Source organism: Lepidochelys kempii, chromosome 7 (genome assembly GCF_965140265.1).
Source record: "Lepidochelys kempii isolate rLepKem1 chromosome 7, rLepKem1.hap2, whole genome shotgun sequence".
Taxonomy (NCBI): domain Eukaryota; kingdom Metazoa; phylum Chordata; order Testudines; family Cheloniidae; genus Lepidochelys; species Lepidochelys kempii.
Genome location: NC_133262.1, coordinates 35,776,210 through 35,792,435, shown reverse-complemented (window position 1 = coordinate 35,792,435; position 16,226 = coordinate 35,776,210).

The following is a 16,226-nucleotide window of genomic DNA, read 5'->3' as shown; positions in this document are numbered from 1 at the left end:
CAGAAGTAAAGAAACAGATTGATAGAGCCAGAAGAGTTCCCAGAAGTTACCTACTACAGGACAGGCCTAACAAAGAAAATAACAGAACGCCACTAGCCGTCACCTTCAGCCCCCAACTAAAACCCCTCCAACGCATTATTAAGGATCTACAACCTATCCTAAAGGATGACCCAACACTCTCACAAATCTTGGGAGACAGGCCAGTCCTTGCCTACAGACAGCCCCGCAACCTGAAGCAAATACTCACCAACAACCACATACCACACAACAGAACCACTAACCCAGGAACTTATCCTTGCAACAAAGCCCGTTGCCAACTGTGCCCACATATCTATTCAGGGGACACCATCACAGGGCCTAATAACATCAGCCACACTATCAGAGGCTCGTTCACCTGCACATCCACCAATGTGATATATGCCATCATGTGCCAGCAATGCCCCTCTGCCATGTACATTGGTCAAACTGGACAGTCTCTACGTAAAAGAATAAATGGACACAAATCAGATGTCAAGAATTATAACATTCATAAACCAGTTGGAGAACACTTCAATCTCTCTGGTCACGCGATCACAGACATGAAGGTCGCTATCTTAAAACAAAAAAACTTCAAATCCAGACTCCAGCGAGAAACTGCTGAATTGGAATTCATTTGCAAATTGGATACTATTAATTTAGGCTTAAATAGAGACTTGGAGTGGCTAAGTCATTATGCAAGGTAGCCTGTTTCCTCTTGTTTTTTCCTACCCCCCCCCCCCAGATGTTCTGGTTTAACTTGGATTTTAACTTGAAGAGTGGTCAGTTTGGATGAGCTATTACCAGCAGGAGAGTGAGTTTGTGTGTGTATGGGGGTGGGGGGGATGTGAGAACCTGGATTTATGCAGGAAATAGCCCAGCTTAATTGTCATGCACATTGTGTAAAGAGTTATCACTTTGGATGGGCTATCACCAGCAGGAGAGTGAATTTGTGTGGGGGGGTGGAGGGTGAGAAAACCTGGATTTGTGCTGGAAATCACTTTAGATAAGCTATTACCAGCAGGACAGTGGGGTGGGAATAGGTATTGTTTCATATTCTCTGTGTATATATAAAGCCTGCTGCAGTTTCCACGATATGCATCTGAAGAAGTGAGCTGTAGCTCACGAAAGCTTATGCTCTAATAAATTGGTTAGTCTCTAAGGTGCCACAAGTCCTCCTTTTCTTTTTGCGAATACAGACTAACACGGCTGTTACTCTGAAACCTGAACTCAGTGTGAGCACTTGCTTGCTAAAAATTAACCTTGTGCGTAAGAGTTGGCAGGATTAAGAACTCAAACTGTAAATTCCTCCTGGCAAAGGCCAGTCCTCTCTTTGTGACTTGTACAAGAACTAAGAACTGTCCATACTTAACAAATAAAGTCAGTAATAAACTATTAATTAAGATAGCAGCCAGATACAACTGAATTAATTGGGGATACCAAAACACAAACTTTTAAAAAAAGACTTAGCTAGCAGTGCATGTGATATACCTGATCAACCTCCAAACCACTTGAGCTGAGCTTTGAGTTTTGTGTTTTACATATCTGAGAACCAAACACCTACAAAGAGCCATTCCTTTCTAACTGCACAAGCTCAGTGATATCTAAGGGGACAGGGGTGCCTCCTCTGGTATTCCAGATGGTCATGCTCAAAACTCCAAGTGAACCTGCCTGCAGAGGTTGCTTTGCTTATAACCCTGTGAACCAAACCCTAGGATTTGCATAGCACTAGACGTAACTGCCTCAACTCTGGTCATCCAAAGGGTGAATTGTAAGACTCTTTGAATATAATCAGGACAGAACACTGATGGCTCCCTTCGTGTATCTGCAACAGCAGATACCACTATCAATAGCATCCAATGCTTGGTGAAATATAGATTGTCTACCCAAGTCTAAATAATGTTATGTTGATTTCTGTTCCCCAGAGGGAATTTTGAAGTTTATTTCTCCAAAATGTTGTGTACACCTGTTCTTAGCTTTGACAGGATCCTGATGAGTACTGTACAGCCAGAATGGAGCACCATCAAAATATATCTAAAAAACCCCTTGTTAATGTTGCTGACAGTTCTGAGCTAGTCATTCAAGCTGCTTGGTGTTTTCTGAGTAGCTCCTTTGAAATTTAGTGTTAAATAGTTAAGGGAGGTCCGTGGAACTGCCATTTTTGGTGAGGTTTCCAAAGGCCTATTTTTGTGCTAAGACAGATTTTAATAATTGCTGTAAGTATGCTATTAGTCAAAATGAAGCCAAAAGAAACCCAATTATTGCAATAGACTGCTGTGATTGGAATCTATAGCTGATATATTAAAGCTCCACTGTCATGCTTAATAAGTGACTTAGCCCACAGGCAATTTTGGAAAGGAAAATGAACATTAATAATGAGTTAAACTGATCATTATTTCTTTTCTTTGTGCTATTAGAACAATATCCTGTAGTGTACCAATTAATCACTACAAGAATTGTATTACATACGCCATCTGTTTTTTCCCATGCTCCCCCACCTCCCTGGCACCCTTCTTATGTAATTAAGGGCAAATGCTTTTACCAAAGTCCCCATTTGCTGGGCTGGCAGGTGTGAGTGTGGAAGACCCAGGGAACTGTCAAGGTATGTTACTGTCGCTTGAGATATTTGAGTTTTCAAATGAACCAAAATGAAATACTCCAGGTTCAGATGGTCAAGTGCCCACAGGAAAATACAGTCCTGCCCTGATTTCTGATTGCTCTAATCCTTCTGATTGCTTGACCTGATAATGGCAGAATAGAAAGAATCTGAAGAAAGTGACCAGTGGATTACAAAATACTTCAGTGAGAAGACCCTTTCTTATTATAACTCCCTCCTACCAGAAATAGGCTCATATCCCTCAGTAAAATCTCATTCTCCCCTGCTTTTGTAGGTGGGATGGCTATTGATAGGTTTAGTTCTTCTCCCAGTAGGCACCAGAGGAGCATGTGGGTGGCCAGCTGGCTTCCCACTGCAGGAAAGCATCAGTCCTGAAAAAGTGCCTTGGACAGGTTAGTTGAATCCCCACATTCTTCTCCAGTTCCTGTCCCTATATATTTTAAGGGGGAATCTTTCTCTCTTACAGGAAGGAGAGATGGACTTGTGGTTAAGGTACAGGATTGGGAGCGGTTACCTGAAATTGGGCCAGCTAGTAAGCTTAGGAAGGATTAATGACCCACCAGAGTTTGGCAGAGAGCAGCACGTTTATTACACTGATATCTAAGCTCCAAAGAAGAAAAGGTGGGGGGGAGGGGGCGGGTCAGGTCACACTCACATCTGCATACTCACACTCCCGGGACAGACATGGCACTGGAGATGTCAGGATCCTTCAGGGTAAGTGTCCCACAGCGCAGCAATGGATGGTGTGATGGAGGTAAGTCTTCCCGAGGCACGATGGAATGCAACTCAGCAAACCCCTGGCCAGGTGGTCTGGGCAAAGGGCCTTTTTTGGGTGGTACAAGCTTGTGAGTTCACTCTTGAGCACATGGCCCCTTCCCCTTTTAAGGACTGCTCCTCATGGCCTGCAACTAGAGATGACTTGGCCGCATCTGGTTGGTCACTCTCCACCTCAAGCAGTGTCCATGCATTGGGTGTGTGATCGCTGCCTAATTAGAAGCCCAGACACCTTGTCTACCTTGAAGCTCTTCTGAAGCAGCCCATTCATCCCACAAGCATTCCAGGAGGGAGGAGGACAGGGAAAGCCACTTCACAGGTATTCAAAGAGGGAGAGGAGGCAAAAGGGGGGAGTGTAACAGACCTTTTGAGCATAGAGGTTATACATAGCATAGTCATACAGATCACTGCTGCTCCTACAACAGGAGCCAAGAGATCTGGATTATACTTCCAGCTTCGTTACAGACTTCCTGTGTGATCTTGAGCAAGTCACTTAACTTGCATCTCAAGGTATGTCTACGCTGCACACTCCTTAAGCATGTTGAGTACCTACGCTACACCCAGCACAGGTAGAAAAGGCAGTGTAGACAGTGAGTCACTGCTTAGGCGAGTATAATAAGGACACTGCCTGAAGCCTGTGGGTACCCGTCCCTATTCACCCAAGCAGTGCTGCCTACACTGCTGGTTTGAGCATTATAGAGTCCCGCTGCCCTTTCCCTGCTGCAGGGAGCTGCTGGGGTCTTCCCCCATTGCAGGGAAGGGCTCCAGCAGCAGGGAAAGACTCGGGCAGGATGGAGGAGACAGGTGACAACTCCAGCAGCTCCCTGATTTTCCCTGACGTGTAGCTACATGCCGCAGTGTGGACACACCCTGCTTTTCCCTGCAGCATGTAGCTACTGTTGTGATTATCCGGCCTAAAAAATTACATAATTTTACGATCAACTGTAAAAAGTATGTGAAAGTTCATAAGATGTCACAATGACCTATAACATTTCGCCTGCTTGCAGGGGTGAAAGTAAAATTGAAAACTTACCAGTAACCGGTGCGGGGGCTGGCTCTGCCCCCTGGGAAAGGGCAGGGCCTCGGGCAGAAGGGGCGGGGATGGGGGATGGGTCAGTGTCCCCCAGGCAGCCCTTCCACGCTGCCTGGTCTGCGCCACCTGGGGATTCAGTTGGAGCCCCGGGCCCTTTTAAATCACTGGCCCTGGAGCAGCTGCTCCTTTTGCCCTGCCCTGTTGGGGGGGCAGTGATGATAAAGGGACCGGCAGGGCTGCCGATGGGGGGTGCAAAAGCAGCAGCGATGTTAAAGTGCTGCCACAGCAGTGCTTTAAAGTAAGGCGGTCGGGGCTGGTACCGGTGGCCACTTTTTATTGGTATGCTGTACTGGCCTGTACCGCCATACTTGCACCCCTGCCTGCTTGGGAATTAACCATGGAGAATAGGTCAGGTTGTTATTAATAATGAACAAGTGCAAGAAAATCAGAGGGGCTGAATTAATCCAAAAGACCTTCCCAAGAGGGAGGCCATCAGGTCTCGCTCCTGTTGAAAGAACTTTGTTTTTTTTACCTGTGAGTCCTGAAAGTCATCATTATGACACCCATTCCTCGGCCCTTTGTGGGGATGCCAGCACTGCAGAGGCATGTAAAATCGTGTTCTGTCTCCCTTCTTTTTTATGTTCCTTTCTGCCCCGCTAGTTCTTTCCTCCTATCCTCTCTCTCACTCTCTCAGCTCTTCATCAAATCCTGAAATCAGTTTCACTGCATCAGCACAGCGAGATGAGATGACCACAACCCTGCCCTGTCTAAGGAGAAAGGACCCAACCAGATGATGTTGTGGACCAAATCTGAACCAGAGTCCAAGCATCCAGTCTTGTGGTCGACCTGCCAGCCAAAGTATTCATTCATAACCGACCAACCATCTAGTGCTCCAGAAACATCAACAAAAGCTGTATTTCCCCCACCTTTTCTATCCTCTCTCTCCTCCAGCTTGTGTCTGCCCATTTGTGACAAACAGGTGAAGTGAATACCCTACACACATCATCACTGAAAGTAAAATTAACCCTTTCCTCTTCATCAAAGAAAGGTTGTTAATGAAAATAAAAGAGACTGATATTTTGCCTCCAAAAGGGGAGACATTAATAGATTCTGATTGCTTTGCATAATCATTCAATTTCAGTTTCAAAATACATGCTTGTTTTAGTTTCTTTTTCCTTCTTGTGTTTGATCAATAAACTTTCAACTTTAGAATGAATGCTTTTGAGCGTTTGCCAACAAATTGAGTAAACCAGGGCCTCTGTGAGAAAATAACCCAAACCCATGTATCACTACGTTAATGTTTGGGCAGTGAAAGAGTTTATAATACCTTTAATTCTTTTGACCCTTGAGATCAACACAACATGACATACACGCTGCATATCGCCACCAGGGGTGTGCAGTGTAGACATAGCCTCCATTTCCTCATCTTATGTACATGACCCTGTCTCCCAGCAGTATTGTATGCCTACACTGCTATCCTGGGGTGTGACTGCAGCTCAAGTAGATCTATCTGAGCTAGCTTTAATCTAGCTAGCTTGGGTCCTGGAGCAGTGAAGCTGCAGCATCATGCACTTCAGCATAGGCTGTACAAGCCCATCCTGAACCCTGGGTAATTACTTGTAGGGGTTGCCTATAATGAAGCATGTACTACCACAGCTTCACTGCTCTGGTATCCAAGCTAACTAAATTAAACCTAGCTCAGGAATGCCTATGGAAGCTGCCGTTCCACCCCATGATTGCAGTCTAAATGTACCCTATGTTCATTAGTGTTTGTAAGGCACTTTGAGATGCACAATGGAACGCATCGTACAAGTGCAATGCATCATCTCAAACTGACTATCACTAAAGAAACTAGTTCAGCAGAATCCAAAGTCTGCATACATCTATGGCAGATCCTGAACACAAATTTAAAAATTTGCTGAGCCAACTCCCCCAGATCTTTTGGGTGCCCCAAGATCTTTGGATAATCTAGATTCTTTGGTGCATTTCCCATTCGGTTGTTTTTGAAAGGAAAACAGTGTTAATCCAAATAGAGACGACTGATCTTTGTATTGTACAAATATCCATGTTCACATGCAAGCAAGGGTATTTGAACAAGAACATTAATTATTCGTTATTCACTATTTGTTATTACGATAATATTATTTAGCTCATCTGTAGCACGTTTCATCTATACATCTCAAAGCACTTTACAAAGGGGGTAAGAATCATTTATCCTCAAATTACTTGGTGGGGAAACTGAGGCACAGAGGTGCAGTGACTTGCCCAAGGTCACACGCCAGGTATGCCGACTCCTAGTCTGGTGTCCCCTCCACTTGACTGCTCTGCTTCCATTAATAGCTTCACTTAATATGTTACAATAATTCACAACTAAAAATGTAAGGAATTGTTATGGCAACTGTGATATGGACAAAGCTGCAACACGTCAAAGGGTTCTGGTGCTATCCAAATACACTGAGAGTGGTGTCTGCATGACTTGTAATGTATCAGAACCCTTAGATAGTGTAACCCTTGGTCTCAGTTTCATGTTTTTTCTTAGTACAATGCCCAGCAGTGCTCCCCTCTCGCCTCTCTTCCTGTTGTTTAAATGTTTTCCACTCCGCCCTTTCTCTGTGAGTCTGTTTATGTTCTGTTTACCCCCTCCCTGGCACAGTGACAGGCTTTAGCAGTACTGACCTGTGCTCCCTTTTACTTCTTAATTACAAAACAAAATCAAAACTGGAACTTCATAGCACTCCAATTAAGCTGTGGCAGGTGTGCTTCGCCCTGGATATAAGCAAGTGGGAGTGACCTTCTAGGTAAGAGGAATTAGGGTTTGACAACAGGAAGAGCCAAATCTTAGGTTGATATTTTTACTATTTAAATTGTTAATACAGCCAAACCTCAGGAAAGGGGCATGAGTGGACTGCAGGCGGAGGGGTTGCTCTTTTTCCAAGCCAGGTGACAAATCCACCTGCTTACAGGCAAGTACTGTAAGTCTGTAATGCAGTTGGATGTTTTACAAAAAGCTAGTGTCGTAGGCCAGATCTCACTGCAAAATTTTGCCAATCTTGCTCTGTCAATCGGAGTGTGGAAAGGTATGATCTGTGACTGATATACCTAGTGCCAGTAAAAGCCCCAAGTATAACTACGATACCTGCAAAATGACTTCACTCAGGAGGGCTAGAGTAAACTCTGCCAGCAAAAGCACAGCTTTGTGGCACAAGGTGTGTCCACACTAGGAGCATTTTGCTGGTACGGTATACTGGTATTGCTATACTGACATAGGCCTCCTAATGCACACCCAGCCTTATTCTCAGTTGAAAACCCAACAGCATGAGGAAGCAGTGGTAACCACCTCAGTTCTAAGGCAGAGTAGTGTGTGAGACAGAACAGGGATAATCCTTCAGTGGGAGAAGGGGAAGGGAGCCCAGAAAGATATAAAAGCATATATGAAATAAGAGCATATAGTATTTAGACCCTGATCTTGGAAAGATTTCTGCATGTGCTTAACTTTATGTGAGTGATAGCAGAGTGGGACTATTTGTAGAGTCAGATCCTCAGTGGGTGAATTAACCTGGCTCCATTGAAGTCAATGGAGCGATGTTAATTTACACAAGCTGAGGATCTGTTCCACAGTGCCATCAAATTAAGCATGCTTATGAATTAAGTCTTTGCAGGACTATGGCCTTGCTGTTTCCTTATGTTGGAGTGAAAGGGAGTTTGCATGTGTGACTGTCGCAGGAGCAGTCTCTAATGGAGGATTTCATGACAAGCTAGCTGTCAGTAGAGACAGACTGGATCAGAAGGGCCTTATCTGAATGCTTTTTAATCTAAAATGTTTAGCAAAGAACAACTCTGAAATATACTGAAAAATACATGGTAAACACCCCCATTTATAATGTGAAAGAAATGCTGGGAGGGGTCTGGTAATCTATTTTTTGGTTTTGTTTTTTCTTGGCACTGAAAAACTTAGGACCTTAATTATAGGTCTAAATTGCCACTTGAGTGTACTGAGTCTGCTTAAGCTACTTGAATCATTGTATTGCTGTAAGTCCTCAGTGGGTTGGGCCCTGATCTTGCAAACACCTATGCCTGTGAGTAAAAACTAATTCCTGTGAGCTGTCCCATTGTGACACTGCTTACATGAGTAAAATTATACACATGCATAAATATTTTCAGGATCAAGGCCCATATTACGAACTGCCCATGTGTTTTCTTGTGCCTTGTCTACACGACTGAATGTTTGCTATTTGCTATTAATGCTATTTGCTAATTCCTGCTGCAAGAGTTTCTTGGTTAGTCTCAGTAATTTGGACTATGCCCCATTGTCGTATGTGGATAGTGACATATACTATAGAGACTGCCTTGATTGGGCCTAATTGTTTTTAACAGTTTCCTTAATACAGCTTCCCTTATTGTGGCTTTAGAAACTACAAAGGTTGTTAAGATTTTTACCATATGTCCTATCCTGTGTAATAACTTATAGGAATTGCAATGGATCATATAAAACTTCTCTTAAATCCTTTACAGTTCATAGTCGTTTTTGTACCTCTTTCTGTGGAAAGTCATTTGAAAATTATTTTGATTATTTAAGAAGGTCTCTTTGATTTGTATGGTGTATTTAAACCAGAATTCTTCTGTACCGTGGATTTAAGTATGTCTAATTCAAGCAGGTCTATAGTACAGTATGTAAGAGTACAATCTACTTTGCAGCATATAGACCTTAGTTCTAGTGTGCAGCTAATCAGGGCATCTGCAGAGACCTGTGTGGGGAATAACTTCATATTTACAATAGGTAGTAATTATCTTTAAGATGAAGCTCAAAATTCTTCCTTGATCAGATCTACAGACTTAACAACATTTCATTTGCTACAAACTAAGATGGTAGTTTAAGGAGGATCTTTCACCCTGAAGCTTTTGTAAGAGTCAAAGTACTGAAAAGGTCAGAATTTATCAGAGCCCGACTAAAACTAACAGGGTTTTAGAAGAGTTAAGGAGACCTTCAGGGTCAGCTGAAGAGAAGTCAAATCTAACTATTGGTCCAGCCTGGTGGTGGAGCTCAGTGTTATGCGATCAGAAAAAGGGATCTGTTTGAAATGAACATTCCTGAAAACTGTAATGTCTAATATTATTGTATTTAATGGCTATTTACTGTATGCTTTGATTTTTCTAAAATGGAAAGTGCTTTGTTTATAGCTCATGAACACCCCAACCCACATACACACACCCCCCTCTGGTGAATATGTACATAGGTGGAGTATGCAATTACCCAAAGTTGGGTATCTGGAAGTCTCCTGGTCATGTTTTCTCCTCTATGCTCTTTCCATTAAAATTTATGTTTGGCATTGTCTTCTTTCCATTTACAGTGAAGGTTTTTGTGTCTCAGCCATGTTTTTAATAATAGCTTCATACTATTTTAGCACATGCAATAATTGTTTAGAAAAATATTATATGGACAAAACCTCACAAATACGCTAACTACACTTGTTTGGAATCCGAGTGATGTTTTGACATTGGCTGTTAATCAGAACTCCCTATTGAAATTCCAGTGCTTAACAAACGATGGCCCCAAGTGCCTCACTTGACATCAGTTCGGTAAACAAATAACAAAGCAATTTATCAATAACAAAATTATGCAAAGGAGCAGCATGATTAGGGGGCTGCATCAGAGCTACATGATTCTTATGCCCATAAATGTATGAAGGGAGTACACTGAAGCTACTGGTGAAATTTTTCAAGGAAAAAGAACTTGACCAAATACATCACTGACTGACCATCTAAGCTACCATTGCAAAGTAGCGTGGTTCCACTCTGAAAAGATGGTAAGTATCTACTCCCTGGGGGCAGATCTGTTGACTCTTCTCAAAGGACTTAGGCCCAGATCCTCAAAGGCATCTGGAGTTAGGCACCCAAATACCTCTGATTTGGGTCTTACTTTGGCTTTGCAGCTAGAGTAAAAACAAATGGAACCAAGAGCCAGTGAGCTGGATTCAGTTCCTCCTTGTATCTCCTTAATGGAGTTATGTATTAACACAGGTGTGAGTGATCAGAAAGTCCATGCAAGAAATAGAACTGTACAGGTGTCACTGAGAGCATTATTTAGCCTGAAGAAGCTTTTTACTTGTGATGCTCCATATATAAGGGGACTGTTGCCCCCTTACTAACATTCAGTGGGGGTGTTTTGGTTGGCTAGCTCCCAGTACTAAAAGGGGAAAGGTCTATGGGAAATCAGGACCTTGAGACTGATAGTCCCCAGGAACAATAGGGCGAGGCCACTGCTCCAGGTCAGCCTGAATGACAGGGCGGGCAGGCTAATCAGGGAGTCAGGAAGCCAGGGAGGTCCCGTCCTCCATGTGAGCTGGAATTGCCTGGGTCAGACAGAGTGGGACCGAGCTAAGGAGAAAGCAGGGGCCCAGGCTGAGCTGGGGAGCAGAGCTATGCCAGATCCAGAGGGTCCAGAAAAGCAGCCCAGAGACAGCAGACTTGTCCTGGGAGCAGAGCTGTAGCAACCAGAGCCAGAGGGGCCAGAGAAGCAGCCCAGGGAGCTGAAGGCAGAGCAGCAGCCGTGCTGAGGCAGAGTGGAGCTGGAGCTAAGACAGAGTGGGGCTGGGGCTGGAGCAGTCTGGAGCCGGGTGTCGTGAGCAGCTGGGGAGAGTGAGGGGGGACCCTGGGCAGTGGGCCCAGCACAGGGAGACGCCTCAGCCATGAGGCTCTGCAGGCCAGACTCGAAGGGGGATTGGTAACCCCGAAAGGGCGGGGCAACGCTGGGAAGAAGGGCCCTGCCACCTAGAGCCTGTGGCCACCACCAGAGCGAGTGTCCAACCCACAGCATCCCTGTAGCACAGCCAGGGCCTGAGAAGAAGGAACAGCCTGTGAACTGCCCTGACATTCCAGAGACGCTGTGACGTTCCCTGACACAGAGCTGGTGCGATGTGTTTCCTTTAACCTTTCCCATTTCCCCTTATTCTTTTTAAAATTAATTGTTGATTAACTAACTTGCATTTGCTTCAAATTATATGTAATGGTCAGTGGGTCAGAGAAGTGCCCAGTGCAGAGAGAGTACCCGGAGTGGGGACACCCCCCTGTCCTAGGTGACCACAGCAGGGTTGGGGGTCGAGCCCCCCAAGAATCCTGGGCCCAGCCTTGTTGGGGTTACGAGGACTCTGCCAGACAGGAGAGTGGAAGGGGAGTCCTCAAGGGCAAGGAGGCCACTGGGTAAAGGAAGTGGGAGTGAGGACTCGGATCCTTTCGCTAGCCCACTTCACTGGGGTAGTTCAGAAGCCAGGAAAGTTCCCCACTGTAGCGGGACTATTCCCCCTCTTACACATATATGATAAGGAAAGAAATATGAGAAGGAAAGAAACCCAATGGGTGTCTCAGAGCTTAAGCTAATTCTGCAAAGTGAGCAGGCCATTTGACATAGTAAGCAGTGACTCACAATAAGCATGGAATTCTATCAGTTACTTTTCTGAAAGGAGTTATGCTTTTAGGGGTTTTATGTTATCAAGCCTCTCACAGAAACTAAATCTCCTCCCCTGAGACTGTCCTACAGTGTAGTCAACGTTAAACAGAAGTCCCACTGAAAACAAATATCCAGAATGAGCGTTCTACTCCGAAGGTGTAAAGCAAGAGATAAAATATAAGAAAAGTGCATAGGGAAGAAATCCATGTGACTACTTGAGGGGAAAAATGCCAGTGTTAAAAGATGGGCTTGAAATGTAATGTATTTCTATTACCATAGCACCTAGGAGCCCTACTCATGGATTGGGATCCCAGCGTATTAGGCACTGTACAAACACAGAACAAAGAGCTTACAATCTAAGTATAATTAACTGGTTTTACAAGCCATTTGGGGATAGTATTTTTATATGGGGGATGCTGTGAAACATTTATTAAAATGAATGTTACAATTGTTTAAAGCTTTTTTCCTAGCTATACTAGATGTTTGTTTTTTCCTGAGTGTTTAAAGCATGCAATGACTCATTGCTTTTGAGGATGTTTACTCTCTAAATGTCTCTAGCTAAATCCCCTGCTGTTTTATGTTTACCTGACTTTTTTTCATATTCATTGGCAACCAGTGAGAGCAGGTGTGTATCACAGGAAGTACTGCCAATTAGATTATTCATTTAATTCTAGATAATGAAAATATGCTTAGACACATCTAAAATCTCTGGTGGGAGTCAATGCATTAATTTCTTATTAGATTCCCACTGGCATTCTATGTAAATAGTATTCATAATTAATAAACCAAAATAATAACTAGAAAAGGGTAGAAGCCCCAAAGGGAACAATGCATTCCTTAGTTAATACGGGTTTTAATTGACTGACGCATCCATTGCCTTTGCAATCTGCTAAGAGTCCCAGTTTGAGTACTCGACGAATTAGTTCACTGTGCACTTTGTATAAAAGCTATAGCTAAAGGAAGATCTAGCTTTCTATTATATGAGGTGGAATAGTAAGTTCATATAATGTGTCGGATGAACTTTTTCCCCATCAAAGTTGAATAACTTAATTTTGAGTAAATGTCTTCATTAGTAGACAGCTTCATGGATTGTAAATAGATGGTTTGGGATTTTTTTTCCTCGGTTTTTGTTTTTTATTATTATTGAGCCAGCTCTATTCTGCCTGGATAAAGTGAAATATACAGCAGTCCAAGAAAAAAATCTGTAACTCCTTTAAAATCCATGAGGGCTACTTCTTTCATAGCCAATCATTTACAAATTTAGTCCCCTAACCTGTAAATCCTTTTGCATGTGTCTAATTTATTGAAGTCAATGGAGTTACTCACATGAGTGACAGGTTTCAGAGTAGCAGCCGTGTTAGTCTGTATCCGCAAAAAGAAAAGGCGTACTGTAGCTGTAGCTCACGAAAGCTTATGCTCAAATACATTTGTTAGTCTCTAAGGTGTCACAAGTCCTCCTGTTCCTTTCACATGAGTGAATTTGTCTGTTTGTCTGGATCCCAGTCCTGCAAGGTGCTTGAAGCACATGCCTGACTTTAAGGCTTTGAGTAGCCCTTTTGACATCAATGGGGCTACTAGTGCCTATAATTAGCCATGTGCTTGAGTGCCTTGGTGAACTGGGGCCATACTTGTGTTGGCTGGAACAGTGAAAGAGAGCCTGAGTCTGTATTCCTTCAACACCCAAGCTCCTAGGAGGTCAGAGGGAATTTCGGGTGCCCAAAGGATGGGGGTAGGGCCCAACTTCTAAGGAAGAATCTTGCACTGGCCACTTTGAGGTAAAATATCTCTTTACCACTTTGACGTAAAATATTCAGTGACCTTGAATATTTTTAGCTATAATTTTTTGGCTCCAGTAAAATGATCTCTGCTTTTTAGAAGCCAGGAGCAAAGGATGAACTGTATAAAATTAAGATTGCTGTTAAGTGTACAAGTGAATAACTTTTCTTCAGTAATGATTGAAACAATGCTAAATAGTTTCTCAAATCGGTGTCTGGGTAGAGATTGGTCTCGTCTAATAAATTGGCTAAATCTCATCAGAATGGCTTTTCGGAGGAGTGTTTGGTTGTGTCCAAATAGGCCCATTCTAATTTTGAATTTAACCCACAGCTATGGAATCAGCTTCAGATCTTGCAATTCAAATCTCTCTCCTATGTCTCCTGAAATTTTAAGGGAGTTTGTCCCATTGCTACTTTTGAACAGTTGGCCTCTGAGAGCCATTAGATTTTTAATTGTTGTTAATCCCATTTTTCTCTTAAGGATCATCCCCCTAATTGCTCCGTACTCCTAAATGTGCATCAGTTTCACACTAACAAGTCACTCAATGTAAGAAAAAAATCAAATGTTGATGGGTAGGATTAATGGAAACACACTGTAAATCAATGGCTTCCTGCCTGTTGCCTGCCTTTCTGATCCATCTGCTAGAAGGCAGTTCTTAAATGCAGTGTGTCAGGAGATGAGAATTTCTTTGTTCTGCATGCAGTCTGAGTGCCACGTGTACTACAAAGACGTATTTGGGGTAAACATGGATAGTATGCACAATTCATCTCCTACACCTCAGAATACCATTACAGTTGGCTAATCTAGAAGAGGAGATAGGCCATGCTGCAATAAGAAATTCCAGAGTGATTTCAACAGCTAAGTGAGAAGGAAAAGAGCCAAAGATTATAAAAAAGAAGTGAAACTCAAATGCCTCAAAGATATCTAAAGCTGTTTTGATTGTGTAACTTGATCAAAGACGGCAAATGAGGTAATACAACGGTGTGTTCAAAAGATTATGATCAGAGCAGTGTGCAAGGAAACTTTGAGGTAAAATACAAAATTTGAAAACTATTTTACAAAGATGCAAATCATTCTTAGAGTTCCCCTCTCGCTGGCCCCAATATCAGAATGAATGGTCCCAAGTTGAAATTGTATGGCTAATTCTGGTCTAAATTGTGCTTTCAATTACACAGGCATAAATTCAAAGAAACTAACTATTGAATTCAGTTGAGTAATTCCAAATACACATAGGTGTCACTGAGAATGGGACAGGGCCTTAGTTATGTGATGTTCAATTGAAGAATAACGCCTTGTGAATTTTGAACATGGGGTTGACCCTTTAGTGACAATAGGTAAGAAGAGCCAAACCTCACACCTAAAAATATATCCAATCTTCTCTCTGTACATGTAGCTTACATTTCCCTATTCATTGACTTTCTTCCACTGATGCCTGCAATGGAGTATTCTGTAATAAATAGGCCTTGATCACTCAGTCATTCTCCATGTAGGCACCAGGCTCTGCCTGTATGGAACCAATTGTGGGACTGGAGCCACCGCTGGTTAATACAACAACCTGGCCATTTGGCGTAGCCAATGCTTCATTGTTTCACCTCCAGAAAATCTGTAACATATTTTTCCCACCTCATCTCCCAAATGTATAATTCACATCTTGCAGCTGCCTTTGGCATCTGACAGTCCACGAAATCTTCATAGAGATTTTCATTTGATTCCTAACAGTAAGTCAAGTAGAACACTATGAGATATGCCTCGGAGGTCATGTAGTTACAAAGTATCTCTGTATTTGCATTATGGCAAATTTAAAATCATTTTATGATTTTTTTTTAAAAAAAGTGACCTGAGTGCTCATTTGGGTCTAACATATGTTCCTCTATTACTTGTATGCTGAATCTTTTAAAAAAAATATTGTCTGGGAACTGAACTTTTCAGACTCTTGAATGCCATTTCAAATGTGCCACGCTTGGTACCTGGAGGCCCAGGCCTGGATTTAGGGAATGTTGAGAAATACTTTCAACGAGTTACTGCATGATAAGACCTTTTCTTCCGATTGCTTTGCTTGAAGTACAAATGCTGTCCGCAGCATTCCATCAAAGAAACGGGGCTCTTATCAGCTGAATGGCATCCTGATTCACTGAGGGTCAGGTTTGCAGCTAGCTTTTTTTCTTTGCTTTTTAAATGACTGATAAAAAGAAACCCCCTAGTATCTCGAACCTGGGTAGCATACCAACATTTACACATCTTGAAAGAGAGTATTTTAGAATCATAGAATCATAGAAGCTTAGGGTTGGAAGGGACCTTTTGATTCTGTATCTGCCTCTAGAGTGCATATCTATGGGCATGAAACAGTTTCATGTCTTTGCTAGAGGTGGTGCTCCTGGGAATGCTGCAAGTGTGATGGGTAGTGTTAGGATATAGATATTCAGGCCTGTCTGTAAAGGCCTATACTCTAAGAATTTAGGTGTATTCTTATCACTTGGCTAGTGATAGAGGTATAAAAGAAAGAATCAAAACCACTGTCTGCCAGTGTAAGGGCCTTCTCTTACTGTGACAGTTTGTGGCCCTGTGCT